The sequence below is a fragment of the Podarcis vaucheri genome, assembly GCF_965113315.1.
Source record: "Podarcis vaucheri genome assembly, chromosome: 9".
NCBI lineage: Eukaryota > Metazoa > Chordata > Lepidosauria > Squamata > Lacertidae > Podarcis > Podarcis vaucheri.
In genome coordinates this window covers 25,116,500-25,134,883 of record NC_138767.1, presented here as the reverse complement: position 1 = coordinate 25,134,883, position 18,384 = coordinate 25,116,500, and the positions used below count along the sequence as shown (strand labels likewise).

At 43.1% G+C, this 18,384-nt stretch overlaps 1 long non-coding RNA gene across 1 annotated transcript in view; it reads right to left on the bottom strand.

Moving 5' to 3' along the window:
• Positions 1–831: 831 nt before the first annotated feature.
• Positions 832–18,384, bottom strand: part of LOC309540355 — a 227,156-nt gene continuing 209,603 nt past the window's right edge. The window contains exons 2-3 of the long non-coding RNA XR_014223210.1: positions 3,730–3,918; positions 832–3,365 (exon numbers count right to left, since the gene is read on the bottom strand). This is a non-coding gene — a long non-coding RNA (uncharacterized lncRNA). The remainder of the gene's footprint in view (positions 3,366–3,729; positions 3,919–18,384) is intronic.

Genomic DNA, 18,384 nt, shown 5'->3' with positions numbered 1-18,384 from the left:
CTGCGGTTGTGTTTTTGTTATTTCCCCCACTAGATTTCTGCAACTCAAATTAGTGGGATTCTGGAGTGGAAAATGTTAGCAGCAGTGCAGTATGACTCTATCAATGCTGAATGTCAATATTGATGTGTTCCCCTCCATATGTGGGGCTTGGAACAATATCCCCTCCCCATGGAATACTGATTGACTTTGGAGAGCAGAGGGAAGGCAGAAATCAGGGGCTGGGGTAAGGAATGGAGTGGCTGGAATCACGAACACAGTTTGGAGATGTTGCACTCTATGCTGCAACATTTTGTTGCGGACTCTGCTGCTATTAAGTTTGTGATCAATACAGCCATTTTAGTCAGGTAAGGCTGAAATTTATCTAAAGTAACTTGCCAAGACAGAGATCCCTCATTTTCACAGTCGGCTTTCCTATAAAATTTCATATTACAGTAAGCTTGTTAGTCTTTTAAATTGCTGAGAAGCTAACTTGTAATTCTATACATGGAATTCAAACTGTATCCTTATGGTTCCATCAGTATGGTTCTAATTAAATAAATCATTTGAATGTCAGATTAGAGAACAGGTTTCCTAAATTGGTTTGTTTTTACTATGAGACATTACACTGTGAAAATCTATATAATACACCTTTCTATAGATAAACTGTATTGCTTATCTACAGCTTTCTATGGAAAGGAGTTTAAATGAGTTTTTACAAGGCTTGGTTGTTTGAGTAATAAAAAAGTTTATTATTATTAGCCAAGTACCTTGAGAGTACTGACTCACAAGTAAAATTAAAAGTTTGTTCTACCACAAGAACTGCTGATTTTGGATACGCTCTTAATTGAGACAAAAGTCCCATTTTCAAGATTAATCTTAAATGGAAAAGCAATGACTTTATGCAGGTAGGCCTGTTCTGTTATTAAATATGATGAAAGGAAAGTGAAGCACACACAGAAAACAAATATTTGTCTGACAAGTAAGCTGAACGTTTAATGTTTCACAAGCGATAGTTTGTTAATCAGCAAAGTAAGGCATGTGGTTACCTTCCAGTAAGAAAATGGGAATGAATGTGGTAAGCAGGAGATGTCGTGAGTTTGGAACATTTAACATCTATGTATGTTTGCACTTATTTACAAATATACAACTGAGCAGAGGTGGAGGAGCAACTTACATATTCCAAAAAACTAAAATGTACTGTTCCAGTGTTTCAGCACACTGGAGTCCAAACGCCACACAGAAAGAGACATGTTGGTGTACATTCTCACGCCCAAAATAGACATGATCAGACTTCACAAAAAAAAAAAAACCAAAAAGCAGTTGGAGCAGGGAGCTGTAGCAGGGTGTGTTTAACTGTCCTCCTATCCACACCATTTTTCTAATGTAAAACATCCCCACCAACTAACAGCAGCTATCAGCTCAGTAGAAAGGAAACTCAGGAACCCGTATTAAGCCTGTATTTTATTTTTCCTTTGCATGGGCTAACAGCAATTTTGTGGCAGCAAGAATTTAGATAGGGAAAATAGCAAGAGAACGCACTCTCCACTTCCAGTTCTGCTGCCAATCAAAATCAGAGATTTTAATATTTTAAAGTAATTATGCTCAGAAACATCAAGAGATCTGATTACAGGTCAGTTGTCACCTTTGCCTTATGTCTGAGTTAGTCTATCCCTGTTGGATGATTTTACTGCCTCTGAAATTGCATATTTTAATCAAGAATTATTGGAAGCCATTATCTCTCAGCTTCGCCCCCACGATCTGGGGCTGGAAACTGCTGTTCAAAGACTATTTTCATAAACAGAAGTCAAGAGTCCAACTGGGTGTGCAAACCTGTTGGCACAAATCTTTGTTTTTAGTGTCAAGCAGTTATACAGCACATTTTACTCTTCAGAACATGGGCAGCTAAGCACTGGCCTCGTTCACCCTTGGGCAACCCCCAGGAACTGCATGATAGAAGGGAGGCTAAAAGTGAGGGGGGCCACCCCCTCACTTTTGTATGCACACTCACAGACACAGATACACAGTTCAGATGTGCCCCTCGCTGTAGCTCAATAGTGGAACAACTGCTTTGCATGTGGAAAGTCCCAGATCCAAACCACAGGATCTATAGAAAGGGCTCAGAATGTGCATGTAAACCTTGAGACCCACTGCAATACTGAGATAATATATATGATTAACCCAGGAGGACATGTCTGATTCACCACCAGGTTGCTGGGCCACTCATCACAGTACTGTCCCTATTTTGATATCCTTTTTTGCTTGTTTCAAAACTAGTGTGCTCTTGGCAGAACAAGGAAATTTTGCTTCCTGCAGGTCTCCTTTAGAAGATGATTTCCCTCGGACTTGCAGCCGTGTTCCCTTGAGGCGTAACTTCAGCTAGGCCCTGAAAAGGCTCTCCAGAAGAGGCCTTGGAATGGAAAATATTGTTCATAATTAATGTTACAGCTTCTTTTGTCACAGCCGATGGTTTTGGCAAGTAAATAAATAGGCTGAAATCAATAATGAATGTGTCTGTAGGAGATGACATACAGTAGACATAGGAAGACACACAGCACGGTCTCTGTGAACAGGCTCATTTTATTCAACAGAATTCTGGTGCTGAACAAAACAGATGCATTATTAGGCCTCCAAGGATCTTTCATAGTTGCCTGGTCCTGGGATGAGGAATTGAGCAAAATAAAAAATTGGGCTGGAGCAACGCTAGATCCTGACTCTACAGCAGCACCGTAAAGGTGGCCTTTTCCCATGGATCTCCAAACTACAACAGGGATAGGAAACCTTTGGCCCTCCAGGTGCCTGTTGAACTATAACTCCCATCATCCCTGACCATTGGCCAGCCCACCTGGAGCTGATGGATTTGGGAGTCTGGAGGGCTACAGTGTCCCTATCCCTGCATTACATCTAATTTTCTGTTACAATAGCAATGTGACAGTTCTACAGGATGACACAAGGGCACTGCCTTTCTGCCTTTTATGCAACAACCAATCATTTGAAAATCTGCCAAAATCTGTTAGCCACTTCACTTTTATCAGGCTTCCTGAGAACTTGTAGACACAGGGCAAGGTCGGGCAGGAGGGAAAAATGCTTACTGGGCACAGAACAGCTGTTTAGAAAGAGGGCACAGAAAGGTCAAACAACATTGCTACTTCAGCTCATGATTCAGCAACCAAGTCTGCAATAGTATATCTACTGATCTGGGAATAAGTATCACTGAAACCAGTGTGAGTTATTTCTGAGTAAACATCCATTGGGTTACATTGTTATATATTTGGATTAACGAAAAAATGAAAGTCAAGATGCCCTGTTTCTGTAAGGAAGTTCAATACTACATAAATTTCAAGGAAAACCATCAAATTCAATGGTCAAGGTCATATGTACAGTGGTACCTCGGGACGCGGGTGGTGCTGTGGGCTAAAGCCTCAGCGCCTAGGGCTTGCCGATCGAAAGGTCGGCGGTTCGAATCCCCGCGGCGGGGTGTGCTCCCGCTGCTCGGTCCCAGCGCCTGCCAACCTAGCAGTTCGAAAGCACCCCCGGGGGCAAGTAGATAAATAGGTACCGCTTACCAGCGGGAAGGTAAACGGCGTTCCGTGTGCGGCTCTGGCTCGCCAGAGCAGCGTTGTCACGCTGGCCACGTGACCCGGAAGTGTCTCCGGACAGCGCTGGCCCCCGGCCTCTAGATGTGAGATGGGCGCACAAACCCCAGAGTCTGTCAAGACTGGCCCGTTCGGGCAGGGGTACCTTTACCTTTACCTCACTGATTAAGTACTTAATTCGTTCCGGAGGTCCGTACTTAACCTGAAACTGTTCTTAACCTGAAGCACCACTTTAGCTAATGGGGCCTCCTGCTGCTGCCGCACCGCCGGAGCCCGATTTCTGTTCTTATCCTGGAGCAAAGTTCTTAACCTGAAGAACTATTTCTGGGTTAGCGGAGTTTGTAACCTGAAGCGTATGTAACCTGAGGTACCACTGTAATGCTAAACCATGGTTAACATTAAGCAGGGTTTCTAACCAACAACAAACAATGGCACATAGAGCATGGTTAAGCCACTGGGCCAGGTTCGGATGCTCGAATTAAACCATGGTTTATAAACCACAATTTAGTGTTAGGTTCAGACCAAGCCAGTGTAATGTATTCTTCCCATTATCTGCTTCAAGTACTTTGGTCAGGAACCATTTAAAGGCAAGCACCAACATTTTGAGCTGGACCTAGAAGCAAACAGACAGCTGTGAACAGCTTTTGGGACTTGCAAGATGTGATCAGTGTGAGCAATGCCTGTCAAATGCAGCAAGGTTTCCATCTATCTGTATTATATTTGTAGTGGTGTAGACTAACACTGGGAAATACATCCCACTTCAAAGCAGTGTGGTGGTTTTTTTAATCCCAATATAAATTTGATAATGTAGACCAGCCTTGGCCCTACAATGTTTTAGACTACAACTCCCATCTGGCCCAGGCACAGCCAATGGTCAGGGATTATGAGAGCTGTAGTCCAAAACATCTGGAAGGCACTGGATTGTGGAAAGCTGATGTGAACAATATAGATACTCATGCTCATTACAGAATTGAAAAGCTGGATAAATGTGAATATCTATTTCTCAACATTTCATTTCAGTGATGTGATCCGTGACTGTTACAAAGGTAACCTGCATGAGGCCATTCTCGCTCTCCTAAGAGTGCTGCTGAAAGAAAGACATTCATTTCTAAGTAATTTTATCCTCACTTTCCAATGCAGTGGTACCTCTAGTTGTGGACTTAATCCATTTCGGGTGCCGTTTGTACCCCGAAAAGTCCGCAACTAGAGCACCTCTTCTGCGCATGTGCGTGGTGCGATTGAGTGCTTCTGCGTGAAGCACGCAGATTGCCTCTGCGCATGCGCAGGCGGTGAACCCAGAAGTAAACACTTCTGGGTTTGCCATGTTCGTAAGTTGAAAGTCCATAACAAGAGTGGAACACAACACGTGGTATGACTGTACTCTTTCTCATACATAATTCTTGCCTGTCAGCATGTTTAGGAAGCCCAGTTTGGGCTATGTTCTATTCTTCTTGCTGAATTTTGACACCTTTCCCTCCATAACAGAACTTCCTAGCATCCACTCAGTAAATCAAATTTCCCGAGGCTTTATTATGTCCATCTGTGTAAGTATTACAACATCTTCCCTGGTTTTACTTAAGACCCTGGTAACATGATGACATAATGATGGCAATTCACTCTGCCCCTCTGTGGTTCCTCACAGTAACATTCCCCTCCTGTCAGCTATGTCCTGCCTACTGGCAGGAGATAAACAACCAGATCAGCTTCTTCCAAGAAATGGATATATCTGTCATGTCTAAAGCCTTAGGTGAACCTAAATGTTTCCCTGTTAAACTGCTGCCCTACTTTCGGACATGACACAGTAAACAAGTACTTGCATTCCTCTAGCTTGCAGCTAAGCACACATTTGGAGCAACACATGTACTTTTAAAACCCTCTCTGGCCATAAAGGGGGGGGGGAAGGTTTATGCCACTGGTTAAGTCCTGAACGTTGCATATTGCATACACTGGATTTTCAGGGGTGAACTAATAATTACATTACTGCACAGATGGGGAAACTTGTTCACCCTGAGGGCTGCATTCAATCCTGGGGAACCTTTTTTGAAGTTAGGAAAACAGGGCTGAATAGATCAGTCTATTCTAAGTCTGAATGAGTTTCCCATGTGCTAATCCATAAATCTGATCTGTCCCATTAAAAGGGTGTACATTTGCATTATTTTTCTGTGCATACTATCTCAGATTAGGAGTGACTGGTGGGGAAAGGCGTTGCCTTGAACCTGTTTCCTGGTAGCAGTGTCACTGCTGGCACACCAAGGTGGAGTTAGATCAGGGAAGTACTATGTGGCTGCACCAGCAGAGTGCTCTGGTGCTCTCAGTGATGCCCCCACATCACTCCAACCTTGTTGCCACTCTACCCAACAACCACACCATCCAGTATGTGGCGATGATGCTCCTGCTGGAATGCTATGCTTGCAGGGTTGTCCCTCCCCACTCTTGCTTCAAATATGCATTTTTGTATATGCATTTAGATGCATTTTTAAAGACAAAAACACTTAGGCAGGAATAACCAGCAGCACAAATATGAGATAGGGGACATCTTTTGAAAAGGATCTAGGTAGGGGTCTTTGTAGACCACAAGCGTAACATGGGTCAACAGTGTGACACAGCAGCAAAACAAAAAAGGAAAGAAAAAGCTAATGCTATTCTAGGCTGCCATCAACAGAACTATAGTGTCCAGATCAAAGGAAGTAATAGTGCCACTCTATTCTGTCTTGGTCAGACCACACCTAGAGTACAGTGTCCCATTCTGGGCACCACAATTTAAGGATACTGACAAGCTGGAATGTGTGCCAAGGAGGGTGACCAAAATTATCAAGGGGTCTTGGAAGCGGAATGGTTTAGTCTGGAAAAAAGGAGACTAAGAGGCTATACGATAGACATCTTCAAATATCTCAAGGGTTGTCACATGGAAGATAGAGCAAGCTTGTTTTCTCCGGCTCTGGAAGCTAGGACCCAAACCGATGGCTTCAAGTTACAAAAAGGAGATTCAGACCAAACACCAGGAATAACTTTCTGACAGTAAGAACTGTTTGACAATGGAATGGACTCCCACAAGAGGTGATGGACTTTCGTTCCTTGGAGGTTTTTAAGCAAAGATTGGATGGCCATCTGTTATGGATGCTTTAGTTGAGATTTCTTCTATGTCTTGCAAAATTCAGGGACGTGCAAATACTGAAGGGTAATTGCATTCTGATCCATATATTAGTCTCAAAATTGCAAATCAGGTTGGTTTGCTTGAAAATGCAGACTGAAAGAAATCCTCAAGCGTTCCTATAGGAAAGGTGATGGACAGAGGAGACTTTTTGCCACAAAGATATGCCAATACTTCTGTATTCATCTTTCACCTATTCATATAATTTCATTGCATACAAAGTGATGAAATGGCATATTATTTAATTCTATTTTTGCTTGGGCAGTGTAAAAGTTATTACTCTGAGAAGCTGAGTGCCAGTTCAAAGATGGGGGGGGGGGAGGATCACACCACCTGGTACACACCACTTGCATTGTCTACTATTGAGCACCAATAGCTGTCCACAGTCTTAGGCAGTTGTCCTTCTGGTTCTGCTACTTGAAATCCTTCAGCTGATGCCAGGAACTGAATCATTATGTAAACAAAATGTGTGTCTACTACTTAGGATCTCCCTAAGATTTTTGGTTCTGTGAAATTCTGGTCAAAGGCACTGAAAAGGAACTAATTCCAATGAATCTGAGCTTTTAATCTAGGATTCCAGCTTGACAAACTAGATCACGTGTGTTTAAGGGCCTATCCCTCGTCTGACAAAAGAAAACACACAACAGGCATCAATGGCAAACACGCTCCTCTGCAATTTAGTTCATATCCAGTTTTTCATCTTACCAATACTGGTAGTATCCATTAAGACTGAAGATATCACACTTGCAATTAGTAGGTGATATCCATTGTTAATACTGTGAGTAGACCCATTTACATTGGTGGAATCAAATTACTTTATCAAAGTATTTCAATGGGCCTATTCTGAGTATGACGAATGCTGGATATCCTCCAAGAGAAGCATATACAGTAGTGTCATGTACTTACTCATAAGTTACATGACATTAGGTGCATGGCCAAAAAGTAAACAAATGAATGCAGAGTGGGGGGGGGGGACCCACCGCAGAAAGAGCTTTTTTTAGCCATCCTGCTTGCTTGCTGGGCTCTGGGAATCACCTTTAACAAAACACATCTCCCATAATTTTTTGGGGATAGTGCTTAAATGTATTGTGTGAATGTGGCCCTAATCTATTTTGCTTCCTCTTTTCCTTGGAACCACTTGTTGGATTGGAAAATTACATTACCAACTTAGAAGTTACTACAGGGGCACCGACTGTGCGGCATCCAGACAAAATTTCCAGCAGGCTTTGGGTTGTGACGCAGGCTACTCCTATAACTTACTATGACTACAAGTACCGAGTAGAAAAGTTAAATTTAGTAACATTTGTGATCTTCTGCTCATCATGAGACCTTCTTGATAACAACAGGGAAAATCTGGAAATGACTTTTTTTCTAAGTAATGTGCAAAAAACACACAACCCCATTGCTAGCAAACACCAAATTACAGGCATTTCTACATGGAATCAGGACTAATCATCATTGCACTGTGCATTACTGCACCTGTTCAAACTAAAAAGTGATTTAAATTAGAAGTATGGTTTGCAAAAAATAATGCACTGATGTACATGAAATATAACAGTTCTGCCTAGAAACTTTGATATTCCAAACATATTTAACGAAAATATATTTTCTACCAATACCTGAACAGTTTTGGCAATAGTAGGTAAATACATTGTACAGTTATATTTTTATGTAAATTGCACACCTCCATGCATGCATACACATGCAGACATGTCCAAAGTTCGCATTCTCTTGCAACAGCTGGGTATTTTATTATGGAAGACAGTAAAATCAGCATTTTTAAAATTCTACCTATGCAACATACAGCCTTCCAGTCCTTTAAATCCAAATTGCATTTTATAATTTCCAATTTTGGTTTATGTGCTACTGGAGCGAGCATACTTTATAATTTATTCCTTCTTAAACTATTCATATTCTACACAGGTTGAGCAAATATGAGTGCATCTCCCTTCAACTTCAAACTTATCTCAGAAAACAGAATGTTAAACAGGGGGAGGGGGGAGAGAACAATTGTTCAAAGGATTTACATTATTACTCACGAAGGCACCCACCCCAATCTACCAAAACTGTACTTAAATCCCAGTTTTTCAATAGTTTGTCAGCTTACAAAGCTCCATCAACCCCCCCCCCTTTTTTTGCTTCTCAAAGATCTTCGCTGGACCATGAACCAAGGAATGGGTAAGATATTTTTATTGCTTAGCTGGTATAGGATTTTGAGGGGGGTGGGAGCTTAACACTTTCTTTATTTGCCTCTCATTTTTTAGTGTGGGTCTGTGGCAAAATTGCTGTGCTTGCTGTAAAAGCCTTGGGCGCTTAGGGAAACTTTACTTCCATATTCAAGTACATGTGAGTAGTTTCCCTTCCCCTCCATCTGTTTACCTAACACTTGCATGATTTTAAATTACTTTCAGTCCAAAGAATTGTAGCCAGTTAACAGTGTCTTATATAAGGCCCAAGCCTCTTCTGAAAACTCTGCTTGCTTGCTTGCTTGCTTGTTTTCCAATTCCTGAGGTCTTCAAGATGGGGGGAAAGCCCTTAGCTGTAGTGAAAACACTCTTTAATCTCTCTAAAGGGTAACACTTTATTTAGAGAGGTTAGGTTCTTTTGTTTTGTTTTTAATAGGAATAAACAGTGCCAGTACTTGCCATGAAGTTGTTACAGCAAGTGGCACACTTTAACATTTGGGGGTGGGGGAAGATGCTGCTACTATGTACCTTTGAGTACCCCCAGAATAAAACGCTGTTAAAACCAATATGCTTAAGCCCAATTAATGCAGGACTTCACTAGCACCCCCAAGCATGAGGTCCAGGCTCTAAGCTTATGGTTTTTTTTTAAAAGTAAGTCTGTAGCCCTCCTAGAAAGAAAGTTATGCAGCTGCAAAATATGCAAGAGGAACCCTTCTAAAATGAGCCAGCCTGTAAGTTGTTTTAGTCAATGAGTGAGGTCAGAGCTGTGGTTGATAAGTGAATTGCTGGGACACAAGGCAATCGGACTCCCTGGAGACCTTAAGAACTGCGCTTTTCACTTATCCTTAAGCGCACTTTTCCTGCTTCTGCCTTATTTTCTAGTCCTTGGAATCACTAGTTTGCTTTGCTTTCCCCCTAGCAACCAGGATGCATCTTTCCAGTGCTGGGTTCATCTGAGATCAAAGACACTCTAGAAATTATTTTCTGAAAATACTACTGCAAAATAACTGAGGGCAGATGGCCCTCGTGGCAACAGTTTTGGGTTATGCCCCCCCCCAAAAAACACAGCACTGTCTCAAAACGTGCTAACTCATCCAAAGAGGCTGGCAACCCCTTTGGAAGGATATGCTTGAAACCAAACAAATGTGAGCTAGCAGACACCATCTCTGTGTGGGAAACTGGCCTATCACCAAAATCCTGAGGGAACACAGTAGTGCTTTCTTGCCAAAAGTGAAAGGGTTGGCTGGGTGAGGCTGCTTTCTCAGAAAGGGTCAAGGTGACAGGGGGGCATGCAATAGGCTCTAGGAACCTCCCACCGAGGATGTAACACTTTCATTGGCTCTTTTCAAAACTGTCAATGTACACAAGTACATGGACCACAGACTGATGTAACTAGAGTGGAGGGACATTTGGGAAGGTGCCTGATGTTTTACGTCAGGTCTGATGAGCATTATTTCAAAACAACTGGAGGGCACCAAGTTGTTGCCCAATTCTAAGTGCCTGCTGGGTTTAGCTAAAAGGAAAAAAACCACAGATGTATATTTCTAAATGTCTGACATAAAGGGTAATAAACCAATTTTTTTTAGAGGGTAAAGGGAGAACCAGAACCAGTGATATGGATTTCTGTGTCACTGAAAACCTAGTTTCCTCAGTCAGTAAAGCACTCAGGGTTGTGAGTCTGAGTCCCACATTGAGGAAAAGATCCTTGCATTGCAGGGGATTTAACTAGATGACCCTCAGAATCCCTTTCAATTCTACAATTTCTTATTTACTTCTTACCAAAACCATACTTCATCTAAATGGGGAACTGATGCACACAGCCCTATTCCTTAATCTTCATAACCCTATCCTGGTGTCCATTCCTTAGCTCCTGCAGGAGTGTGGCAAAATGTTGGGAGAATATGACCAAGTTATAAAATGTTGAGAGCTTGATAATGTATAATACCTGCCATTCAGGCTGAGTGTGAGATCTGGCTTCAGGACAAGGGGGTCAGATTCTGTCACCTATCCACCCTTCTGCAGATAGGATATAAAGGACGGATAGACTACATACGTACGTAAATATACTACAACGGCTTATGGCTTTTGTTGCATTTATCCCCCTTGTTTTGTTAAGATAGTGTGATGACTTACAGTTTTACGGAGCAGATTTGAATATGTGTATACATTCAGTATATTCTGCCATGACATTTCTTTCAAATGTCAATGAATCACGAAAGCTAGTTCTGTCGGGTGGAAAGTATTTCTGGCATTTTGTAAACAAGTATTCTAAAATGGCATGGGATTGATGAGTTCACTGAAAAAGCATTTCAAAGAAAGATGGGATCATCTTAAAATTCAAGTGAGAGAGATGCTGTTTTTGACATCCAATAGCAACAGACTCTCCCACTTACACACACACACACACACACACACACACACTTCTACTAAATGCTCAAGGATCCTGTGGGCACTTTCTTTGAAAGAGGAAAATAAAAACAGGCACATGAAACCAGTGCTTTTCTAGAGCCAGTATCAATCTCTGATCTCCAACTTCATACGCAAGCTGGTAATGTAATGGCTGGGTATGAGGCAAAAACTTATATTCTCTAGTCATTTGTAAGCAAGAAATAGCAGGTGTGTTTGTGTGTGTGTATATTGCACATTAACTTCACACACACACCCCAAAAAAGGACACTGTTTTAGCAACTGGATTAAATGCTCACAAACCTTGTGTCATATGCCTTTCTATCTCTTGTGGTGTAATCACGTAATGTAAGCTGTTCCTGGTAGTATTGAGTTTTCAATCCCTTGACCTTTTGGCTGCCTGTTGGAAACTTACTGGTTTCATCCTGTCCGTGATGGTTTCAAGTTCAGTTACACTGATGGACTTTCAGTGCAGAAAGAATAGCCTAACTGGAGTAGTGTTGGTGGGGAGAATATCTAAAAGACAGTAGACTACCTTAAATCAAATAATCACCTTAAATCAAAAAATTAACATTTTTAATATGACCAGTTTTACAATGGATATTTAGGAAAGACTCAGACCCGAAACTATATGTTTCCTTATACCTTTCTTTTCAGGCTCATTTTAAGGACCTTAAGTTGAACTAACTTAGCACAGCGCAGACTCTTCTTTGGCCCATGTCACTTTTCCAAGGAAGAAAACAGAGTTTCATTTGTCTATAGCAAATGTATGCAAGTTTTAAGAATGCACAACATTTCCTTGCAGCTTTGCTGTGCAAAATCTTTAGGTCTATGCAAGTACTCAATTGTTCCCGGAGAAAAGACAAATGGAAAAAGGAAAGATTGAGAAGATAAACAGAGTAGTGTTCCAGGCCCCAGTGGCCATTTCTTGGTTTCCTTTTAGTCAGGATGGGTTACATTCCTAATAAAACCAATATCTGAAAACCCAGGAGTCGCAACTGTAGGAGTAGCAATCCATATGTTCCATCATCTTTTACTGTACACCTTTTAACAAGAAATCCTTTCAGCACGAAGGGAAGAAAGTCACGTCATACATCATTTCCTCGACATCTAATCAGCGCAGCACAACAGTATTTCTTAGCCTGCCTGGGTTGAAGGCAGTCTAAAGCTTACAGCCACAAATACCAAAATATCAAAAAGCAAATCCCACTGGGGGGATTCAATGATTCTTCTGAATTCTCCAGACACCAGTATATCTGAATCAAACCCGTAACCTTCAGGGCCTGGGAGAACCCAACAGCAGCAAATGATTAAACCAGTACATTTAGGAAATTCTCAAAATCGTATTACAAGTACTAAAAAGAACAATACATTTTAAGGTTTTATTTATTTGTATTTAACTATGTAGGCTGCATTTTAACTGGGGAGGGGAAAAAAGCTTGGGAATTTGCAGAGGAAAGGAAAGCTCCCACTGAAGCGGATGGGAGGTATTTTCCCCTGTGCAAATTGTTAGTGCAGGGCACGTGGTTCAAACTCGGACCCTAGGAGGTTGCAAAGGATTAAAGGTAAAGGCAAAGGGACCCCTGACCATTAGGCCCAGTCGTGGCCGACTCTGGGGTTGCGGCACTCATCTCGCTTTATTGGCCGAGGGAGCCAGCATACAGCTTCCGGGTCATGTGGCCAGCATGACTAAGCCGCTTCTGGCGAACCAGAGCAGCGCACGGAAACACCATTTACCTTCCCGCCAGAGCGGTACCTATTTATCTACTTGCACTTTCGAACTGCTAGGTTGGCAGGAGCAGGGACTGAGCGACGGGAGCTCACCCTGTCACGGTGATTCGAACCGCCGACCTGATTGGCAAGTCCTAGGCTCTGTTGTTTAATCCACAGTGCCACCCGCGTCCCACAGTCCCACCCGCAAAGGATTAAGTTCCCTTTAACAACCCTCCCCACCCCGATCACAATCTGGATCAGTTAGAGATGGGCTCTGCATTGGCACACTGTATAAAAAGAATCCTTCACTCAGGGGATAGATCTAGTTTGGATATCATCTAGCTTGGCCCTTGTAAATATGGGGGCAATGATGTTTTCTGACCATTTCCCACACAAGCAGGATGTCCTCTCACTGCGTTCTACAAGAGAGGGCATCCTACAGATACTATGCTATCAGGAGGTCCATTCCACCCCATGTTGGAATCACAGAATTGTAGAGTTGGAAGGGACCCCAAGGGTCATCTAGTCCAACCCTCTGCAATGAAGGGATCTCAGCTTAAAGCATCCATGACAGATGGCCATCCAACCTCTGCTTAAAAACCAGGAAGAAGAGTCCACAATCAAGCCTTTAGCGTGGCACCACCTACGCTATGGAACCCTCTCCTAATGGCACCTTCTCAACTGTTTTTTCAGAGCCTAAGGACACTTCCCTTTCAACAAGCTTTCTAAAATCTTCATCTCAGTTGGCGTCTGTCTTGGATTTGAAAGGATTTTATGTCTATAGTGTTGTTTGTATTCCTTTTAAAGAAATGTTTTATGTACCCAGTTTTTATTTATGCTTTTATATGGCAAATCCCTTCCGGATACATCATGGGAAGTGATTAAACAAACAAACAAACATCACCATCATCATAAACAACTAGCGATGAATGGCATTTTTGCATTTGACAAAGTATTACAGCTTTGGAACAATGTTTTTTCACTGGATGGAGCTCAAAGGAACCAAGGCAGGCTGCCTTTCACAGGATGCCCAGCTGGAGAGCAGAAACATGGCAGAAATGTGCCTGCAATGCAATCAGCTCAGGACAACGGCAGGCCAGGACACACAATGCAAGAACATTGAAGCAAGCCAACAAACCAAGAATCTCTGCAGTCAGTCTGACCTGGGAAAGGGGGTAGAAATTCTCTTTTGGCCCAAAACAAGGCTATGAGGCAGGCATTGAACACAAAGAAAACACACATCCAGGCAGTTTTCAAAAGGAACATAAGAGCCTGCTGGATCCGGCCAGTGATCCCTCTAGTCCAACATCCTGTTCTCGCAGTGGCCAACCAGCTGCCTGTGGGAAGCCCATAAACAGGACCAGAGAGCAACAGCCCTCTCCCCATTTGTGATTCCCAGCAACTGGGTGTGGGTCACATTAGTGCCTTAGTGCAGTGAAGTTGCTCCCCTGCTAGCTCTTTTCCCGCTAGCAGTTCACATCAGCATAGCTTCATTAGCGTCAGATTCATTTCCTCACATTTACGGGACCGCCTCTCCTGGTATGCCCCGCAGAGAACCTTAAGCTCCAGGAATAACCATAGTTTAGAGGTCCAAGGCCCTAAGGAAGTCAGGGCCAGGGCCTTTTCAGTGATGGCTCTGACCTGGTGGAATACTCTGTCCCATGAGACTAGGGCCCTTCAGGATTTAACCTCCTTCCATCGGGCCTGTAAGACAGAGCTATTCCGCCTGGCCTTTAATCTGAATTCAGCCTGATCTTTTATTTCCCTTCTCTTCCCCCCCTCCCCTTTTATGAAGATTACCTTCTCTGAGATCCCACAGCTAATTCTCCCCTGGCCTCCTCGCTGGCCCAAGTAGGACCAATTCAGCCAGCTAGCCCTGGGGATTATCTAATGCTTATTTCCTCCTAAATTGATTTTTGAATTGAATTTTATTGTTATTCATGTTTTTATACTGTATTTTATGCTGCTTTTACAATTAAGCGTTTTAAATTTGTTGTTAGCTGCCCTGAGCCTGGTTTTTGAACCGGGAAGGGCAGGGTATAAATAAAAATTTATTATTATTATTATTATTATTATTACACACAAGGGGATGTTGGTGCAAAGGTTCACAACTTGGCTACAGAGGAATTAGGAATGGCTTAAGGACTCCAATCAGTGTGAAGCTTATTTGAGAAACAATACATCAAACAGTGGTGTTTTATACCATAGTACAAGAGACATATTTTGGAAAATGTCATGTGAACACCGATTAAAAACCCAGCACTAGAAATACACTGAGTGCACAATAAATGGGAATGTGAACACAGCCTGGTGTTCAGAGGCATGCTACCTTTGACGGCGGAAGTAGAAAATAGCCATTGTAGCTAGTAACTAACCTTACACTCCAGGTATTTGTCTAATCCTCATTTAAAGCCGTGCAGTTTTAATATGGCTAGGAGTTCAAGGGTCACCAACATGGGGCCTGTGGGGTCACCCACTCCCTCCCCAGCTGTGGCATCGTAGCTGCCATGAACTGGCTGGACGACAGGGAGGAGGAAGAGGATCCCAGAGAGGGGTGTAGCCAGGACTGGGACACAGCGGGGCAAGCAGGGGATGAAGAAGGAAGTACTCACAGGGTGATGGAGGACAACAAGTGGATGGAGGTCAGGAACCAGAGCAGCAGGACCCCTCACCAGAGCCTGAGGGGCCCCTGTCTCCACAAACATGGCAGGCTCTGAGGCGTAGGGAGCAGCAGGAGTGGGACTCTAGGAGGCTGAGGCAAGCAAAGGCCCACAGCCCAGCTCCCTGGCCAGGTGCAGCTCGTTAGCTCTGGGAGGAGGGGTGTGATTCCTCAGCTGGAGTAGGCCTGGAACAGGTGAGGGCCACCCGCTTGGTCAAGCCCAGATGCTGCAATCAGCAGGCAAAGTACAGAAGGGAAGCAGAGGGGCTGTGTGTCTGCTCAACTGCCCATGGCTGAGAGTTGTGATTTTGTGGCTCACAACAACAACAACAAATAATAATAATAATAATAATAATAATAATAATAATAATAATAATAATTTTTTATTTATACCCTGCCCTTCCTGGTTCAAAAACCGGGCTCAGGGCGGCTAACAACAAATTTTAAACACTTAATTATAAAAGCAGCATAAAATACAGTATAAAAACATGAATAGCAATAAAATTCAAAAATCAGTTTAGGGGAAATAAGCATAATCCCCAGGGCTAGTTGGCTGAATTGGTCCTACTTGGGCCAGTGAGGAGGCCAGGGGAGAATTAGCTGTGGAGTCTCAGGGCAGGTGATCTTCATAAAAGGGAAGGGGGAGGGAAGGGAAGGGAAATAAAAGATCAGGCTAAATTCAAATTAAAGGGGTGGGGTGAACCATCACCAGCTGAAACCCCATCCCTGATATTGCCTCTCCCTGCCGCAATAAGGCCTGAAAAAGCCCTTCTACTGGCTCCAACAGAAGGTCTCTTCTAGCCCAATTGCTGGTAGGAGGGGAGAGTGAGTGTGTGTTCATGTGTTCTGTTGTCATGGTTCCATGTGTGGACATAACTGAGGTGTGTGTATGGTTGTGGTGCCCACTACCATTTCTACAGTTCACAAATGTATCCCTGGGACCCCAAAGGCTGGTGACTCCTGCAATAGTTTGACTTTGGCTGTGGCAATAAGTCGTACCCCAAAGAAAAGCTCCCTTCCATTATATGAATTTGGTTGTGACCTGGTTTGACTTGTTGTTGTGTCTGGGCTATCTTACGTCTTATCTTATCTACCCAGATCTGTCCAGGCTCACAGCGTTCAGTCCTAGATGCTATCTGTCTGCTGAAATATTTGAGTATTAACCTGTACTCTAGCTCTGGCTCCGGCGATATCTAGATGACATTGCTGGTATTTTTAGAACACCCTTCCTCATAGGAGCTGTCACCTATTTTATCATCATAACAACCCTATGTGATAGGTTAAGTTAAAAGAACATGCCTGGCTACAGACCACCCATGGGCAAATAGAGACTTGAACCCAGGTTTTCCTGGTCTAAGGGCAGTAGCTCAGTGGTAAAGCATCTGTTTTGTATGCAAAAAGTCCTGGGTTCAGTCTTCAGCATCTTGAGCTAGGGCTGGGAGAAGCCCTGCCTGAAAAGCTGGAGAGTCACTGCCACCCAAGACTGGACAGTACTGAGCTAGATGAACCAATGAAAGACACTTTCCTGTGTTCCCATACCCTTTTTTCAGGTGCCAAATTATGTAAGATGCACTTTCTAACCCTATGCATGAGCACCAGCCAGAATCCAAACATTTTAGCAAGAACCAAAACAACAGATCATTACTTTCAAACCTAACATTGGTATAGAACAGCATAAATGCAGCTCATGGTGCAAAAATGAAAGGGGGGAAAAGTTGCTTCTAGGGGAATCCAGTAGCCTGGAACAGCATCCCAAAATGGCAATATTACCTACAAAATGTAGTTTCCTGAAGGCAAAAGCATAAAAAAAACCACAAATAATATGTAAGTAAAAAAGCTTCAGACTGCAGCTCCCTTGGGAAGCATGGCAAAAATGGGGTGTCAGCAAGGAGGCAGGAAGCTAGCTGAAAGCAGACTCAGATTGATGGAGCAGCGTCCTCTGAAATTTCTAAATGAGGGCTAGGCAATGAGTGGGCAGAACTTTTACCCACCAGAGTTGTCCCTATTCCTGAGAAAACTAACCCGCTTGGGACTTCTTTTAGGGTTAAGGGAATCTCTCACCCAGTGCAGAAACTGATCCTTCATTCCCAGTGTCCATGACTTACACAAGCTGAGTGTGAAAATTAATACGATCTTTCATGGGCTTGCCTGTTTAAATACTATACTTATAGCTGCTCATTTGATCAACAGCATGCAGCTAAAAGGAGCACACTAGGCAGGGGAAGATAGCTCAGCACAAAGCCCTGTGGGAGAAAAGAGGTTAGCTCAGGACAAGCCACAAACACATGGCATCATCATCATCACGGGAGTGGATTGGGTGCCGGTGGAGGGTGTGTGTCCCTTCTGGTTCCTAGGCAGAAAAGGAGCTCCAAACCAAAACAGTGAGAAAGTGATTGACCAGCAGTTTGCTGAACTTTTTTTTATAGACCTTGTGGGTTTAAGAGAGGACATGTATTTTACAGCTTTGCAGAAGAAAAAAGGCAAACAAAAAAGAAGTGTTGATTAGTGGATTTAAAGGGAAGACAAATGCACTACTAATGGAGTTTTTAATCATGTAGACACAGGTGGCGCTGTGGTCTAAACCACCGAGCCTCTTGGGTTTGCCAATCGGAAGGTCAGCGGTTCAAATCCCTGCGACGGGATGAGCTCCCGTTTCTCTGTCCCAGCTCCTGCCAACCTAGCAGTTCGAAAGCACGC